The 19,563-nt window shown below is 35.1% G+C and overlaps 1 long non-coding RNA gene and 1 other non-coding gene across 2 annotated transcripts; both read left to right on the top strand.

Moving 5' to 3' along the window:
* The first annotated feature begins 6,243 nt into the window (after nt 1-6,243).
* LOC125584779 lies at nt 6,244-6,350 on the top strand. The gene has a single exon (XR_007321688.1). It is a non-coding gene; the product is annotated as a small nucleolar RNA R71 (small nucleolar RNA).
* A 3,952-nt stretch (nt 6,351-10,302) lies between these two features.
* LOC106411921 lies at nt 10,303-12,270 on the top strand. Its single transcript, XR_007320719.1, has 4 exons — nt 10,303-10,611; nt 10,768-10,857; nt 10,995-11,174; nt 11,636-12,270. It is a non-coding gene; the product is annotated as an uncharacterized LOC106411921 (long non-coding RNA).
* Nucleotides 12,271-19,563: the final 7,293 nt, after the last annotated feature.

The following is a 19,563-nucleotide window of genomic DNA, read 5'->3' on the forward strand; positions in this document are numbered from 1 at the left end:
CCCATCACAATTGCTTACGGGTCATGATCCAGACATATCCCATCTTAAGACATTTGGCTGTGCCGTTTATGTTCCAATTGCTCCACCACAGAGAACAAAGATGGGACCTCAAAGGAGGATGGAGATATATGTTGGATATGATTCTCCCACGATTATTAAGTACCCTGAGCCAACTACGGGTGATTTATTTAAGGCCAGGTATGCGGATTGTCATTTCGATGAATCCGAAAATCCAACATTAGGGGGAGATAATAATAAGCTGGTAAAAGAAATTACATGGAATCAAACATCTTTATCTTGGCAAGATCCTCGGACTCAAGAATGTGATTTAGAAGTCCAAAAGATAATACATTTACAAAAACTAGTTAATCAATTGCCAGATTCCTTTGCTGACCCGAAAAGAGTGACAAAGTCATATATACCAGCTGCTAATGCACCAATTAGAATAGATGTTCAAGAGGGACACAATCAAGTCGCTACAGAGTCTAGACAACGTTTGAAACGTGGTAGACCAATAGGTTGCAAAGATAAGAACCCTCGGAAAACAAAAAAAGGTGTTGAATCCGAGGTTGGAACCCCAGACATGGCCGCGGCCGATCCTACCCGAGATGTGGCCGCGTCCGACCATAAGGCTTTAGACATGGCCGATGGTCCTGATGTACCAAACACTGATGCTTGGGACGCCAAGCTTCATGGTACTGATGGTCCTGATAATAATGAGATCTCAATAAATTATGTCTTGTCTGAAATACAATGGAACAGAAAGAATGTCGACATTGATGATATATTTGCATACAAGGTAGCACTTGAACTTATGGATTTAAACGAGGATCATGAACCCACGTCTATTTATGAGTGCACTCAACGATCATATTGGATCAAATGGAAACAAGCTATAAACGTGGAGTTAAATTCTTTAAAGAAAAGAGGTGTTTTCGGTCCTATAATCCGAAAACCATATGATGTTAAACCAGTTGGATACAAATGGGTTTTTGTGAGGAAAAGAAACGAACATGGTGAAGTCGTGAGATATAAAGCAAGGCTTGTTGCACAAATATTCTCACAGAGACCAGGAATCGATTATGAGGAAACATATTCCCCTGTGGTGGATGCTACTACTTTTAGATTCCTTATAAGTCTGGCTATAAGAGAGAACTTAGACTTTCGGTTAATGGATGTAGTAACTGCATACTTATATGGTCCACTGGATAATGAAATATATATGAAAGTACCAGAGGGTATTGAATTAAAAGACAAATCGAATTCTCGAGAACAACATTTTATAAAGTTGAATAAGTCACTTTATGGACTGAAACAATCAGCTCGAATGTGGTACAATAGACTAAGTGAGTACCTAGTGAAAGAGGGCTATAAGAATGACCCGATCAGTCCATGTATTTTCATAAAGAAATTCGAAAATAAAGGATTTGTTATCATAGCAGTGTATGTTGATGATCTGAATATCCTATGAACCTCTGGAGAGATTTCTCAAACAGTTGAATATCTTAAGAAACAATTCGAGATGAAAGATCTAGGAAAAACAAAATTCTGTTTGGGATTATGATATTACGTGTATACGCACACCAATTAACCTAATGTGCACACTACCACAATCGAATGGTATGTCGATGTAGCACTTTAGGATCGAATCCACAGAGACCAATGATTACACTTTATTTCTATAGGATCAATATCAAGCTAAAATAATATGGGGGTTTTAAAGTTGATTTCGTAACAAGCAAGTAAGAGATTGATTTAAGGTTTTTCAGATGATTAAGAATGCTAGCCTAGGGTGGTTTGATCGGGTGTTAAACAAATGTGAGACAAACAATTATTCAATTTTAATTAAGAGTAAGTCCAGAACTCGGATCACTCAGGTTAAATCAACCCACTCTCGTGGTATTGATTCATTTGCAAGTCGGTCTTGATGCCTAAACTCTCGTTTGGATCAAGACGCGCTAGCAAGCTTTAGAGATCGAGTCCGATATGTTCACAATACACCCTAATATCTACTCTCACTGACTAGGGATGCAATGCTCATTCATAACAGATCTAGCAACCTATTACACGGTTAATGAACAGGTTAAACCTAGGATCTAACATTAAGCGGCCAGTTTAATGCAAGCATTAAAAATAGTTATGAATGAAGACAATCAAGGGATTCACTTATCTATGTTTAACTCACGGATCTAACACCCTAGACTAAGCAAGTGGATTACTCAGTCATGAACAGAGAAATCACAGAGATAACAAATGAAGAAAACATGTCTGAATTAATAATAAAAAGCAAAGAGGGTTTAGAAATCTTCTCCAATGGATGTTGAGATTCTTCTCCCTTAACAAGAGTACAAGTTTTCTCTCTCCAAAATCTCTCTAAAGTAACGTAGAATGTCTAGAATAATAAGAGAATATATATTGCAGGTCTCTGGCGGCTGCAGGAGAAAAAGGGGGAAGCCCTAGGTAAAATCCCGAAATATTTGGAAACTTCCTTAAAAATCTCTGCCGTTGGAGCAGACACTCGGGTTGCTCCGTCAGACTGCTCTGCGTGAAAAACTCCAAATTGCACTCTTTTTCTCCTCTTTTCCTCCAACTGGTTTATCTCCCATCCAATGCAACTCCAGACCTGTAATGACTCGAAAAGGACTAGGAAGACTCGATAAAGACTTGAAAACCAATTAGAAAACATATATACAAGATGCCAAAAACACCATATATCAATTCCCCCAGACTTAGATCCTTGTTTGTCCTCAAATAATGTCAAGTATCAAGAACAGGGAGAAAGGTTTGAAAGTGTGGGAACTCTCCTATTCTCAGCAACTATACTTTAACCACGAATCTCTGAACCATATAAGCAGTAAAACTAGGACAACACACCCTTACCGGAACCCCACTGACTGCTGTTCAATAATCAGCTCCATACTCTACATCTCAAACCTGAAAAAGCAACACTATCGAGACAAAACTCCCTACATTCATTTAAGAGTAGCGTGAGCTTCTCGTCACAGGCACTATTCAGGGTAGACGGGCTAGGTGTTAAACAGGCTATTTAATGGTGGAGTTAAAAGTGTTTAGGGGCTACCATTTCATTGTAGAGGATGCAGGATATCGCACAAAATGGAAAGAGAGGATAGATCCATTGATGTCCACAGCCTCTACTCGTTTTTGCTCTATCTGGTGCGACTGCTCCATTTTGGATCAGCAATCTGGCTGCTCATATCATCTGCCTGCTCTCCAATCTTTCAACTTGGTACCCACTCTTTTGTTTGACCTTCCCAGTGGCTCATGTTTCTTTGATTTCTTCCCATTCTCCATCACCTTATTTTCGTTTTTTTTTTTTTTTGAAGAATGATATGGTGATGTGACGAAGAAAGAGGTAATACATGATGGTTCTGAGTGTCACTGGTGGTTCTGATTTTGCAACCATTCTGGTTCTCCACGCCTGCTCTTGCGCAGTTCATTGGTTATGGAGCGGTTGCTCCCTTAGTTTTCTTATTCTCTTTTTTGACTGAATTTCTGCAGCAGTAACGAGTAAGAGGCTGCGTCGATCCTTTCCTTTCTGACCTTTCTGCACATATCTGCACATATGACACTGAAAAACAAATGCATGAAGGTGGAATAAAGGCTAAGGTGCAGGGTGGGAACTAGCTAAAAATGAGCTAGCCACTCAGGATCAACAAGATGGATAAAAGGATAAGAAGTCATGAGTGTGTTCTCGTTTCCCTTATCTAATGCCCATAACAAGAAGAATTTCAGTCAAGATTAGTTCAAGTTAGGTGGACTTAAGTCTACCCAGTGTAACCTGATCGGCTGAGAACTTCTGGAGAATCAAGTGAGATATGTCAGGGTGTTCCAGGTCCACATGTGTGTCTTTCGCCACCGCTAAGGTCACTGAATAAGATAACTAAAGCACGAGGTGGTTAGTGATCAACACGGAATAAGGTCCTAATTCCCACAAATTTTTGACTGACTCGATCATAAAAACTGACTCAAAAGAAAAACAAAAGAAAGAAACAAGTTAGTAAACGACGAAAACCCTCCCCCAGACTTACTTCACAACGTCCCTGATGTGAAAATAAATCAGAGAAAAGGTGAAAACAAGAATAAATATTTTTTTTTTGGTTGAGATACTTACCTGAGTTGAGCGGGCACTCCACAAAAATTATGGGTGTTCTATCGTCATATGGTCCCCTGGGACAGCCGCTCTTTCCAGAGGGCAGGTTGTTCCGTTGCTGCAACCTAGAATTTTTGAAGTATCTCGGATTTTTCTGCTTTTTGACCTGAGACTCAATAAACTAAAACGAAAAATAAGTAAACAAAAGCAAAACCAACTTATATTTACACTTACCAGTGGGTTGTCTCCCACTAAGCGTTTGGTTTAAGTCACTAGCTTGACTTAGTGACATGGATTAGTCGGGTTAAGCATGAGGTCTTGTTCCAAAACAAGCTCCACAATCAGACATGTTCAGCTTCAAAACTCTGGTCAGCAACCCCTTCACAGCAGCTTCTCCTTTCTCTTTCAGCTCATGTGTGAGAATTACTCTGACTTTAGAGAAATGTTTAGAGGTACCCTTGCACTTTACCTCATACTCAATGGATTTCTCATCACACAAGCGAGGTATCAAAGTCATCATAGGGTCACCCTTGACCCTTTTCTTCTGGAATTTTTCTTTCACCCTTGCATTCCCACTGAGTTTCTTGGTATCAGTGTGAGGATCTCCATCCAGGACTTCTTTGATATCACCCTTTTTACCAAGTTCCTTCTTAGGAACAATTTACAGATGTTCTCCACTAACCACTGAGATGCAAGAGGCATAGCGGATTTGTGATCTGGTTGGGACAGCCTTGTAGAAAACCTTCTTGTTGATGTAGGAGAAGTAGACTCTCTTATTAGGCATGTTGACGACTACTCCTACTGTAGCCATAAATGACCTTCCAAATATTAAAGGCATCTCATGATCCTTGCTCATCTCAACAACCTGAAATTTGGTATGGAGAATACAGCTTCCAACTTGGATAGGAAGGTTGCGAATTGTGCCATAAGGGACTGTCGTGGAAGAGTTTGCAAAAGCCAGAGTCACCAGAGAAGGCTCAACATCAACAATGCCCAGCTCGTCTAGAATCGCTTTGGAGACAAGGTTCACACTAGACCCAGAATCACAAAGATCTTCCTTGAACTCCACTCCAGCAATGGAACAAGGCAAAATAAACTTTCCAGGGTCATCAACCTTAGGCAGTACCTTCAGCGATGGTGTCAGTGCTTCAGTAAAGAGTGCATTGATATCCTCCTGGGATTCTCTGCAATTTTTGAAGAACATATGCAATGGCCAAATCTTCCAAGCATGTTCAAATGAGATATTTTGAGGAAGCCTTCCCACCATCTTCCTAAACCCAGCTAGCTGCTTTGCACTAATAGGATCCATCAAATGTCTAGGTGGAATTGGATATGGAACCTTAGGAACATAGACTCGAACTGGAGGAGTCTCAACAAGTTCGTCGGGAGCAGTCACTTTAGAACTAGCAGAGGGCTCTGTTCTCTCTTCTGCGTCTAGAACAGTCTTAACAGACAGTTGCTCCAGTTCCTTTCCCTCAGATTTCTCACATCTCAGCTCTGCTGCATTACAGTGCTTAACCCTAGGATTCATCACATTATTTCCAGGAAGGGTAGCTTGCTGACTCTTGACACTCTCAGCTGTTTGGGCAAGTTGAACATCAATCCTCTTTATGTGGTTGCTCACAGTATCATACTTTGTATTCAGTTCACTTAACATGTTGTCCATCCTAGTGTTGATGTCTGTAGAAACCTGATTCAATGCCTTGCCCTGAATTTGCATGCCCTGCAATAGTTGTTGCATCATCATACCCAGACCCTTCAGCTCATCTGGTTGACTGTTCCCGGTAGCTGAAACAGCTTGCCGATTGCTCTGCGGTTGTCGCTGGTTCTGGTTCTGAATCTGCCCGGCCGTAGCTTGCTCCATGCTGAAGACGTGCCCTTGGTTGTTTTTCAGTAGCTGATCAACCTTGGCAGTCAGCTCATCTATCTTCTGGGTGTCAGAACTGTTCTCTTTCTTGGAGCAATCACTCTCCTCGTTCTTATTGGCTGAGGTGGCAGCCATGTTCTCAATCAGCTCAAACGCTCCATCAGTGGTCTGAGTCATGAAGTCTCCATTGCTTGCAGAGTTCATAGCACTCTGAAATTCCCAGTCAACTCCATCATAGAAAATTCCCAAGAGGTAGTCATCATCAAATCCATGGTGAGGACATTCTCTGCGATAGTCATTGAAGCGCTCCCATGCGTCGCAGAAAGGCTCATCAGTGAGCTGTCTGAAAGAGGTGATCTTGTTCCTCAATGCAGCTGTTCTCGCCTTAGAGTAGAAATGGTTGAGAAACGCTGATCGGACTTGTTCCCATTAAGTGAGAGAGCCAATAGGGAGGGAGTTCAACCACTGTGCAGCTTTTCCATCAAGAGAGAATAGGAATATCATGCACTTGATGTAGTCTGGTGATACGCCATTCGCGCGAGTGAAACTGCTGACTTTTTCGAAGCTCTCAATATGCTCCATTGGAATTTCTGTAGAGATACCAGAGAACACCTTTCTCTGTACTAGACCGATCAAAGTAGGCTTGATCTCGAAGTCCTGCCTGGTGCAGGGTGGAGGAACTATGGCAGAACGAGTAGTAGGGATGTTGCAAGGAAGGTTTCTCTGCCCGATTGAAGCAGTTTGTGCCTGATGTTCCTGCTGCTGCTGAGCAGCTTGTTCCTGCGCTTGAATGGTCTGCTGCAACTGTTGCATCTGCTGCTGCATGAGTGCCATTGCAGCAATAAGATCATCCTGATTGGCTTGATCACCCATAGTGGTGTCGGTTTGCCTTGGCTTTTGACGATTTGTTCTTTCTAACCTTGCTAGCTCCTGGTTGGTAAATATAACTCTCCTTGTGCGTTTCTCCGAGTATGTCTACTGGTCATGCACCTGAAAAATTAGCTGCAACAAAAAGGATAGAGCAAGTTAGAGGTCTTAGACTAAATAAATAACCGAAAAATAAAGGTAAAAAGATGGTCCCCGGCAACGGTGCCAAATTGATATTACGTGTATACGCACACCAATTAACCTAATGTGCACACTACCATAATCGAATAGTATGTCGATGTAGCACTTTAGGATCGAATCCACAGAGACCAATGATTACACTTTATTTCTATAGGATGTATATCAAGCTAAACAAATATGGAGGTTTTAAAGTTGATTTCGTAACAAGCAAGTAAGAGATTGATTTAAGGTTTTTCAGATGATTAAGAATGCTAGTCTAGGGTGGTTTGATCGGGTGTTAAACAAGTGTGAGCCAAACAATTATTCAAGTTCAATTAAGAGTAAGTCCAGAACTCGGATCACTCAGGTTGAATCAACCCACTCTCGTGGTATTGATTCCTTTGCAAGTCGGTCTTGATGCCTAAACTCTCATTTGGATCAAGACGCGATTGCAAGCTTTAGAAATCGAGTCCGATGTGTTCACAATACACCCTAATATCTACTCTCGCTGACTAGGGATGCAATGCTCATTCATAACAGATCTAGCAACCTATTACACGGTTAATAAACAGGTTAAACCTAGGATCTAACATTAAGTGGCCAGTTTAATGCAAGCATTAAAAATAGTTATGAATGAAGACAATCAAGGGATTCACTTATCTATGTTTAACTCACGGATCTAACACCCTAACACCCTAGACTAAGCAAGTGGATTACTCAGCCATGGACAGAGAAATCACAGAGATAACAGGTGAAGAAAACATGTCTGAATTAATAATAAAAAGCAAAGAGGGTTTAGAAATCTTCTCCAAAAGATGTTGAGATTCTTCTCCCTTAACAAGAGTACAAGTTTTCTCTCTCCAAAATCTCTCTAAAGTAACGTAGAATGTCGAGAATAATAAGAGAATATATATTGCAGGTCTCTGCCGGCTGCAGGAGAAAAAGGGGGAAGCCCTAGGTAAAATCTCGAAATATTTGGAAACTTCCTTAAAAATCTCTGCCGCTGGAGCAGGCACTCGGATTGCTCCGTCAGACTGCTCTGCGTGAAAAACTCCAAATTGCATTCTTTTTCTCCTCTTTTCCTCCAACTGGTTTATCTCCCATCCAATGCAACTCCAGACCTGTAATGACTCGAAAAGGACTAGGAAGACTCGATAAAGACTTGAAAACCAATTAGAAAACATATATACAAGATGCCAAAAACACGATATATCAGATTACAGCTTGAGTACATTAAAGATGGAATCCTTGTGCATCAAATGGCATATACAGAAAAGGTACTCAAGAGATTTAATATGGCCGAGTCTCACCCGTTGTCGATCCTCATGGTCGTGAGATCCCTCGGCATGGATACTGATCCGTTCCGTCCTAAGATGGACGATGAAGATGTCCTAGGTCCCAAAGTGCCATATCTCAGTGCCATAGGAGCTTTGATGTATCTGGCTAGTCACACACGACCATATATATGTTTTGCCGTGAATCTATTGTCTAGATTTAGCTCTTGTCCAACCCAAAAGCACTGGAACATGATTAAACATGTTCTTCGTTACCTGCAAGGAACGAAAGACTTGGGTCTATTTTATACTAACCAAAACAAAGAAGGTTTAGTTGGTTTTGCTGATGCAGGTTATCTTTTGGATCCACACAATGCACGATCACAGACAGGCTATGTGTTTACACATGGTGGAATGGCCATATCATGGCGTTCCATGAAGCAGACGATCGCGGCCACTTCATAAAATCATTCGGAAATCTTGGCCATTCATGAGGCCAGCCGCGAATGTGTATGGTTACGGTCCATGACCAACCATATCCGAGTCGATTGTGTGATGACCGAAGGGAATGACACACCAACGATCATGTATGAGGACAATGCAACATGCATTGCTCAGCTCAAGGATGGCTACATCAAAGGAGACCGGACGAAGCACATCTTACCGAAGTTCTTCTTCACGCATGAGCTACAGAAAATCGGCGAGGTCCAAGTAGTCCAAGTGCGTTCCAGCGACAACTCAGCAGACCTGTTCACAAATCACTTCCGACCTGCACGTTCAGGAAGCTCACGCATCAGATTGGGATGCGTAGGTTGAAAGACCTTCAGTGATGTTCAGAACAGGGGGAGTAATACGTGTTGTACTCTTTTTTCTTCACCATGGTTTTGTCCCACTGGGTTTTCCTGGTAAAGTTTTAATGAGGCAACATCCAAAGCGTATTACAAACTCTGTATGGTTATAACATCCAAGAGGGAGTGTTATAAATCATATTGTGGATGTCCATAACCAGCCCATACTAGAGAGAGACAGCCGGCGACTATGAGAGAGAGAGAGAGACGGCGCCTAGAGAGAGAGACAGCAAACCCAAGTTTCCATTTTTTTTATTGGTTTATGATTTGTACTATTTCCATATTTATATTTCCTTTTCTAATCTTTCCATTATTCTATGACGGTGTAATTCCCTATATATAAAGGGCTCCTTATGTTTATGATTAAGAAGAATAAGAAACTATTCTCCTAAGTTTCACGACAGGTGGAGATTAATTAGAAGGAAGTTGGAAGGACTTACACACATAGAATCTCCAACCACGGCGATGAAAGAATAATGATGATGAGATAGTTTCACTTTGATCCGTTTTTCGTGTTTGGTCTTATTTTCCAAACCATCAACTTGATACTGATGAATTTGTCACGATGTTCTTATCGGTATGAGAAGGTAAACCCAACGTTGTCTCTTCATCATCAGCAGGAGGTGCTATATACATAATCATTAGAAAAAGGTAATTTGTAGACATAAGACGTTCCTCAATGTATTTCTCTATTCCAAAACTCTCATGTACCATTCTTTTTTTTTTTTTTTTTTGATTTTTTTTTTTTGGGGTCTAAACTCATGTATCATTCTTCTCACCATCATGTCCAATTCTGTTAATTTTTCCAAAACCACATGCATCGTCTAGCTTTTTAAACCTAAACTGAATTTGTGAACGATTTTTAGAGAATGTTCCAAACAAAACTAGTTGCTTTCATCAATCGAATATATGAGTTGAAATTTTGAAAGTCCTTTTAAAAAAAGTTCAGACGCAAGTTAATCATAATGTTTTTAGGGCATGCTCATTAGTATCTAGAAGGGGTGTATCTACAGAATCTTTATATATAAAGGCCTGTTTTATCTCTTCTCCTTGCGCCACGTAGGCATGCCACATAGATAAGTCGAGCATCGACAGCACGACACGTGGCAACGCAGCGTTTCATTAAACCAAGAAATCTGATGGGCTTACTTCGTTCCTCGCGTATTGGGCTGGCCCGACAGCCGTTGTGCAGCCTCGAACCCTAATTTTGCTTACGCGTGAAACATTTCGTCTCTCTTCTCTACAGCGGCGACGCGTGACGCCTGCGATTCTTCCCTCTCAACTGAAACGGCCTGGATTAAGTTTCGTTCGAGCCGGTTCGTCTTAGATTTGTTTCCTCCAAAACTACGGATTCATCAGTTCATCGCCATTAAGAAGCAATTTACTCCTTTGACCCACAACTACCACAATCAAACATTCAATGGTTCGTATTCCTCTTCAGGGTGTTTATCCTCCTATATAAAGGTCAGACCTCATCTCCCAAACGTCATCTTCTCAATTCATTAAAAAAACCTAGAATCTTATTTTTCTGTTTAATGGCTTATTCATCGATCTTTCTTACTGATTTGAAGGCTGTGAGCTATTTTCTCTCTTTCTCTTATGGGTTTTTGTTGTTCGCAGGAATCCAGGATCGTAGCTCTATAGGTTCACATGATCCATCAAGACCCAAAATGTTCATATTCATCTGTACATCCAATTGTTCCCATAAAGGTTGGGTCTATCTAATTCTCTCCATCAGATTTCTGGAATAGATGATTCTGTTTTTTCTATTAATATAGATGATGTTTTCAGTCTGATTGAGATGTTAACTAGATGTATATATACTCTGGGAACAATTGCTTTTGCAGGAATATAATGAAATCATCTAAGCTGTTAGTCGGTCAGGCTATCTTGGAAGACCACTGAATATCGAGAGTACTTTCAGAGTTTCCACTGGCTGTGCTCATGGCTTTGGTTTCTTTTTCTTCGCTGGTCCCAGTGTTGTTGTGATAGCCATATTGCTCATTCGCATCACTGATGTTAAAACTGTAAGTTTTCATCAAATCCCTTTTGAGCCATTACTTCATTGCTTCAGTATCAATCAATCTACTTCCTACAATATTTAGTTGTTTGGAACAGAGGTTACTGCTACTGCTCTTCCAAGTAAAGCTATTCCTTTTATTCATTCCTGTTTTTTCCTTATGTCTTCTATATTGTCGCAAAAAGCATAAGCGATAGTCTCTTGAAAAATATTTCTCTTGATCTTGGTCAAAAGTTTTTGTCTTCCGCACAGAAATAATAAAGAGAATATTGGAAATAATAAGTTTTTGTCTTACTCTAACTCATCTGCTTTCTTGAATTCATTGGTCTGATTTTATTCACAAGTATGTCTATGCCTTTATCATGCTCAAATAAATTGGTTGACATGATAACAAAATTCCAAACATATGAAACATCTGGAGTTTATTATGTATTAACAAAATACACTTTCGCCAATGATATTGTGCAGATAGTTTTACTCGCTAAAAAGTTAAATAGTATTTCCAGAAGCGGTGGTGATCACGGTGGCAGAGGAGGGGGTCGCGGTGGTGGTGGTCATGAAGACCATGTCGGCATGGAGAAGAAGAAGAATGCGAGGGATCGAAAAGATGTGGAATGGTTCGTCGATGGATCTGGGACTATTCTAAGGATCACCGCTATTCTATTTAACTAGAGCATGTGTCATTCAAGTGTCATGGAACCTTGGTAACATTCGGAGTTGGTCCTGTGCTCAAACTCCGGTATCCAAAAACAGAGTAGCGATGGACATTGCAGGTAGTGTATGACGAGAGAGCACAGATTCCAAGCTTATATTGCAAGGTTTGGCCCAAGTTGGCTACAATATCATCTGCTTACTGAAGCTCAAGGGATTAAGGGTGAATTTCCATTTTCATGTCCCTTATGCCATTGCCTAATTCGTTTTTCTTTATTTTTATTTTGGATGGAAACAGTTGAATTTATCAAAAGGTATCATTCAGTGTTTAAAAAAAAGAGCATGCGCCATTGGTATCAACAAATTTCAGGATTTGATTTTCGTATTTTTTATCATAGTTGTAAGAATATTTGTCTCCGTTTGAGATTTAAGATTACACATTTTGGTTTCAACCTTAAAAATCTCTGACCACAAACTCATACCAAAACATGTAGGATTTTTTTTTTACCAAATGATACTCTCTTTTATCTACAAAAATATGCTTTGTTTTCTATAAGTGCAATGACTACAATTTCATTTTTGAGGTGTTTTACCTTTGTATTGGTTTGTTGATACTCCAATGATGGTAAACAAAATCAAAATGCTCCGGATCGGAAAAGTAATCTATACTAATACCAAAATATTTTGCGCACTAATATATTTTTGCTTACGATGGAATAATATTAAAAGAAATAAGAGAATAAGTCATGAGAAAAGCAACATAAAAAGTATACACTAAACTAGGGCTTAGTAAAATATCCGACATCCGACCTAAAAAATATCTACCGAACTCGAACGAAAATAGTAAAATATTGGAATGGTTTCGGAATTTTTATCCGAAGAACTGGAACTGAATCTGACACAAATAAAATATTTTAGGTACCTAAAGTTTTTTTTAAATTATAATTATATATTTAAATATAATAATTAATTTAAAATATAATATTCAAAATACTCAAAAATACTCGGAGCTGTTAAAACATTTTAAAATGTTTAAAATGTTTAAAATGTTTGAAGCAGTAAAAAACTCAAAACACTAAAATATTTAACGGTTTCCCACTCAAATATTCAAACGAACCATTTTTCATGATAGTTTTATGCATTTAGTTATACATAATTATAACATATATATGTATATTACTTTTATTTTGGAATTTGAAAATCTTAAAATATATTTGGATTTGAATAAAATAAACATAATTTAAATGGGTAGCCAAGCACGTTGAACTGAATCCGAACCAAAACTAATAAATATCAAAATAAAATTTAAATCTCTAGATCCTAAAACCCATAATCTGAAAAAACATAAACTGAACTCGGTCGGGTACCTGAATATCTACCCATACATAAAATTAAATTTTAAAAATATCAGAACAATAATTTACATTGTTTAACTCCTCTTAAAAATAAATCAACAACATATCATTCTTATAGTCAAGACCCTTAAGATATCTCTAACAATATTATAATTTTTTTAAAAAATAAATAAAATCTTAATAGTAAAAAATATGAAAACAGTGGTTTACAAATATAATTTTTGAAGAAGATTATATAAACAATTGTAAGCAGTTATAAAAATAATTGTAAAATTATATTAAAAAATCATTCTAAACCAACAATATATCTTTTTATATAACTCTTTATATATAAAATTGAGTTTGCTTCACTCCTAGGCTGTCCACATAGGTGGATACATCACTAATTCGAGTCTTGAGAAACCGACACGTGTCCGCATTCAAAACGCGGCGTTCATTAACTTGGAGTTGGAGATCGTGTGGGCTTTTGGTATAACTCATAAACATGCGGGAATATTGTCGTGTGGGTCTTAGATCAAATTAAAAATAATACTTTTAACAATATACTTTTATATTTTAGTAAACAAATAATGTCGTGTTCTTCGTCTTATGAATATGTCAATAAACAGCTCTTACGATATTGTTGATATTCAATCTGATCATATCGGTATGACAAATTAATGTAAATCAACAGAACCGAGTACAATGATTTTAATTAGATTTACATGTGTCGAAAATACAATAAAATGTTTTTATTTATTTTAATTTGTAAAATAGCCCATAAAAACAAAAAAAAAACTAGATGAACAAATAGGTTTATAGTATATTAGTGAACGTACATATAAAATGTATAATATTATATAGTGAATGCTAAATTGAATTTACTAAATTGATATATATATATATACTGAGCATTTAACATATGAATAATGTTTTAACAAAAAAAAAACATAGGAATAATTATTTGCTTTACCCATTTACATCAATTTATTTTTTAAGGTCCATAATCGATAAATAGTGCTCCTATAATTATTTGTTTTGCCCATTTACAACAATTTATTTTTTAAGGTCCATGATTTCACGATAAATAGTGCTCTTAACTTTTTTTTCCATACAATAGCGCAAACATATTATTATATATTACTCCTACTTAGTTATTTGAATAAACGAACACTTTGATATTTGAAAATTTTGAATGATTCCTTTTGTACGGTAAACGGTTTTATTTCAAAGTATTAATACATCAATGCAAAAATATATTTTGAAAGATAATTACACGCATCTGAAGCATAAGCTCTTTATTACATAAGATTCTATTAAAAAAACGTCCATGCAATATTATCATTTAATTAAAATATATTTTTAATTTATAACGCAAGTTTCTACAATATTAATAACTTCTAAATTAATAGTAAAACATATCCAATAAATTCTAAACTTATTTAATAACGATAGACCGTATTCAATTTAAAGAGTAACAAGGAAATTGAAGTATGTCTTTCATTAATAGAAAACTATCATATTTTAATTAAAACATATATAGACCAAGCTACTCACACTAACAAAAAGTCTTTTTGACTTAGATAATATAAGTTTTTCCTTAACATATTTCTCTCGGATGATCATTTCATAATTGTATGTGAACATCATTAATCTTAATATATTAGTTTTTTCTTTCATAGAATAATGAAAGTTATAGTCATTTTAATTCAGTCCAAAATATTTATTAAAAATAACAACATGATCTCCGAATTCTATTTATTTATTTTTGTTTATAATATCGTTTTCAATCTACAATTTTTTTAAAAAAATGCTTTATAAAATTAATGTAAATTCATATAAAATAGTTTTTTTCTAACTTTCCGCCCGTAGGGCGGGCCGGCCCTAGTAAAAAAATAAAAATATATTAAGAAAAGAATAAAGAGATTGAGCTAATATGTTTCAGATCAAGATGAGATACCCAGAAACATTTTCAAAATAATTTTCAAATATCTCTTTTTTTGTTATTTCAAATTTAATTAGCTAATCAAATTATTATACAGATAATAGTATTATATTTACTTAGATGCCACATAGCCACATAGATATTTACAGTATCTAAGAGCACTTCTACTGAGAGCATCTTCAAAAAAACTCTCGAATTTAGAGTTTGCAAAAATTTATATTTAAAATTTCAATGTGTTCTTCTCCGTAAGCAAAACTTCAAATCCAACTTCAAAAATATTTATAATTTACGCTATGGTCCTTATATTTGTCATAATTAATGTAAATCGACAAAAAAATTATAAATAACTAGCTCATACGTAAAAACATAACAGTAATATTAATTCATAAAACTTTACACCAAAAAAAAATTATAAATAGAAATACATAATTAAATACTAAACTACAAGCAAAATACCACATTACTCCATAAAATTATTTCCGTAATGTTCCATTTTCGGTTATACAAAAGTTTTTTGGACAATATTTTAGAGGTTCCGGTGCAAATTTACTAGACTATTAGTGTTGTTGTAATATTTAAATTTGTGTAATAATTATGTCTTCATGTATCTTTTTAAAAAGTTTTTTTATTAACTTTCTTTTGAAATATTCTTGTTGTCCAGTTTTAGTTTTAAAATATTATAAATCTTATTTTAAAATTTTTATTTAATTTTATGTGTAAAATTTGAGTTTATAAAAATAAATTTGAAAAATATATGATATACAAAATTTTTAAAGATTAAAATGATAAATGAAAAAATACTTAAGATTAAAGATTAAAATGATAAATGATAATTGAGAAAATATAAAAAGTTTTAAAGATTAAAATGATAAATGCAAATAAAAAGATGAAACTTCAAATTTAGAGTTTTGAATAGTGAAACTTCAGTCTTCAAAACTCTAAATTTGAAGTTTTGAAGTTTTTTTTTGGAAAGCAAAAAACTTTATATTCGAAATTATATAAGTTTTTTTTGTAGATGCTCTAAGGAGTTCTAACATGGTATTATAAATGAAAAATAAAGAGAAAATAGAAAAAAGTACAAGAGAGGTAGTGTCATGAGTTTTATGCACCGATACTCTTAGAACCTATATTGTCCATTTGTCAAATTGCAACTGGTTTTTCTTTTCTATAAATAAATAAAATTAAAGTATTGAATAAAAGTAATAAAATAAAACTATTTTATGTCAGAGAAATTAAGTTTAAGAACCTAACTGATAAGGTTGTTCTAAGACTGTAAATGCTTTTATAGACAAAAAAAAATCTTTTGTTCAATACAAATAAACTTAAATTATTAACTCCACATTCATACCTGATTCTCTTATAGGGTTAGATACAAATAAACTTAAACTTAAATTTATTTGTTCAATACAAATAAACTTAAGCTTATATTATTAACTTCACAAAAAAAAATCTTTTGTTCAATACAAATAAACTAAAATAATATTTTGGCTTAGACATTCATGATAGGGTTTCCACAACACGTTTCTCTGTTTGGTCTCAATGGGAAAATCGAAAAGCTCTTCCATGGCTTTGAAAACAGACTTATCAAGCTCCATTGACATGACTTTGTCAAAGAAACTTCAAAACAGCCAAACTGTTCTAAAGCTTCACGGACATCAGCATTTACTTTGTCCCACTTTGAGGTTCCTGGTGTCAGGGTTTCATCCAAGAAATAGATAACTGGGAGTTGAACTGAATCCCAAAAAAAAAAAAAGAACTGGGAGTTGGACTGAATCGGAAAGAGGAAGAACGAGAGAGTTTGTATCCATTCTTGATTCTGAGAATTTTGATGGTGTTTTCCCTCTATTGATTCTAGCTTAAAGTTATGATTGGAGACAGAGGGCGTGCGTATTTGCCTATTTGGAGTGGTAAGAGCGGAATTAAATAACTTACACCATTCAGAAAAAATGAATTAGCGGGCGTTTCAGATGCAATAAAGCATTTGTCAAATCTTTAAAAAAAAAGTTTGTTTTTTTGTTTTTTCTTTCTTTTCAAATACCGCACTTGTTTTATTTCATGAACGGATATTAAAACAAAAAAAAAAATAAAAAAATATTTAAATAAATACCACAAATAAATACATAAAATAAATACCTAAAATAAATACCACAAATAAGTATGTAAAATAAATACCTAAAATAAATACCACAAATAAGCATCTAAAATATTCAAAGAATTCAAGAATACCTAAAATTAATATGTAAGACATTAATAAATAACTCATATTTAATTTAATGTATATTTTTGTATATATTCATCTATTTATATACTAGTATTTTTGGATTATTAATTTTGAAGGTAATTTAAAATTTACATGTTGTGTTGTATTATAAATTTAGTTATTAATGAATACCACACTTGTTTAACCGAATCAAAAATTTAATAGATACCTAATAAATAATATTTAAAATATAAACTATGTACTAAATATTTTAGTTATATTTAATTTAAGATTATATATATATATATACCTATATATATACATATATACATATTGGAATTCTAATTTTAAATTAGTTTTAATGTTTAAAACTATAAAAAGAAAATTATTATGACATTTTCACAAAGCAAATAAATTTAATTTCTAACTGTATTAATATGTTTATTTTACATTTTTCAAAACCGAATTAAATCCATCATTATCCTGCAAACTGCATGAATTGCAGTTGGATTGCAGTTGGACCATAACATTTTTTTAATTTTGCGCTGCTGTCTGCTTATATTATCAAAAGCGTAGTTACCGGACTGTAAATATTAATTTTTTATTTATTTCTGGAGTCGATTTTCTTATAACTGGTATAGGTCATGTTCTAAAAATCGGCCGCATAGTCGCCTAGGCGGTCGCCTGGACGCTACGCATCACTCTTCCGTCCCAATTTATGCCAAATCGGTTTAAAAAATCGGATATCCGATTTTCTCCGCCTAGACCGCCTAAATGACCGCCTAGGCGGCCGTCTAATCTATTTTTTTAATTATTTTTTTATTTTTTATTTTATTTTTAATAATATTTTTATTTATTTATTTGATCTAAAATTTTATAAATATCATTTATATTCATAATTTTGATGAAAATTACACTATATTAAATTTATATATTCTATATGTGTGTTTTATACAATTTTAAACATGAAAATGTATTAATGTTATACATAATTAAAGATTAGCATGTTTAATAACATAGTAAAAAATCTAAAAATTCTGCTCCGCATAATTTTTTATTAATTCTCGATTTTCTCTTTAGACACTAGACCCAACCCGACCGCCCCACTAGCTCTTAGCGCTTTCGTTGGCTGTCGGTATAGGTAGTATGAGTTTGGCACGAGTTTCGCACATGGTAGCGTAACTTGGCTGCCGTAACTTGGCTGACATGCATGGCTGTTTATAAATTATAAAATTATGTAATAATTGTGTTTGTTGACAGTAATGGTCCATTTAGTGACAGCTGTTATGCCGCTGCTTGCATGTGCATATCTGTAATTGATCCTTAATTAGTTAAAATAATATTGATAGGTGTTTGTTCGTGATTTCACCTATAGTAATTGTGTAGCGAAAAAATGTATCTACACTATTAAAATTGAATTACATTTTGTAATTAACCCTGATTTTTGCTAAATAATTACCAATTCATGCCACTGGGTTAAAATACCGCCGTTTGTGAAATAACTGAACCATATTATTACCGAACCATTTCTAAACCATACATCACTAAACCGTCTAAGTAAATTTGATGTTGATAGATACATCCATGTTCTACGTTGGCGGCCAATCACCCAAAATGGCCCTAATCATTGATAAAATTGAATTTTTCAAAAAAAAATCGTTTTTGTTTCGTTTTGTGTTAACAACCTGTGTATTTTAGTAGGAACTGTATAACTTTGATAAGCTTAAGTAATAAAAGGATAAAGTTGTGTGTAAAGGGTGAAAAAAGCTTTGAAAAAATGGAGGCGTCGTTTTTGCAGATTTTAGGTTAGGAAGAAGATGATTGAAAAGTACAATTTTGCCCTTCTTTAAAAGGAAAAAATAAAAAAAATAAAAACACTGATGGGTAGTCAACCTGCTTTCTCACAACAAGGCAGATAGGACATTTACCAACTGGGACATCACGTAACATTGTAGTTCCTACGCGACACCAATATTTATATCAGTAGATACATAATATTCTTAACTAATCCCCGATTAATATATATTGTGTAAATACAATACCACATAATTCCCATCAATTATATATCTTTATTAAGAAAGCTTGTATGTATTGGTTACTCGGTTTTATATCATGGTTAGTATATATGAGTCTGTTTGTTGATGACAAAAAAAAAAATTTATGATTGATATTTAGACTAACATATAAACAATATCATTGGATGCAGAACATCCTAAAATGTCTAAGATGATGACTTTTACTCCTCTCTCAAAACTCATAACTTTTA

Source organism: Brassica napus, chromosome C3 (genome assembly GCF_020379485.1).
Source record: "Brassica napus cultivar Da-Ae chromosome C3, Da-Ae, whole genome shotgun sequence".
In the NCBI taxonomy this organism is placed as follows: Eukaryota; Viridiplantae; Streptophyta; class Magnoliopsida; order Brassicales; family Brassicaceae; genus Brassica; species Brassica napus.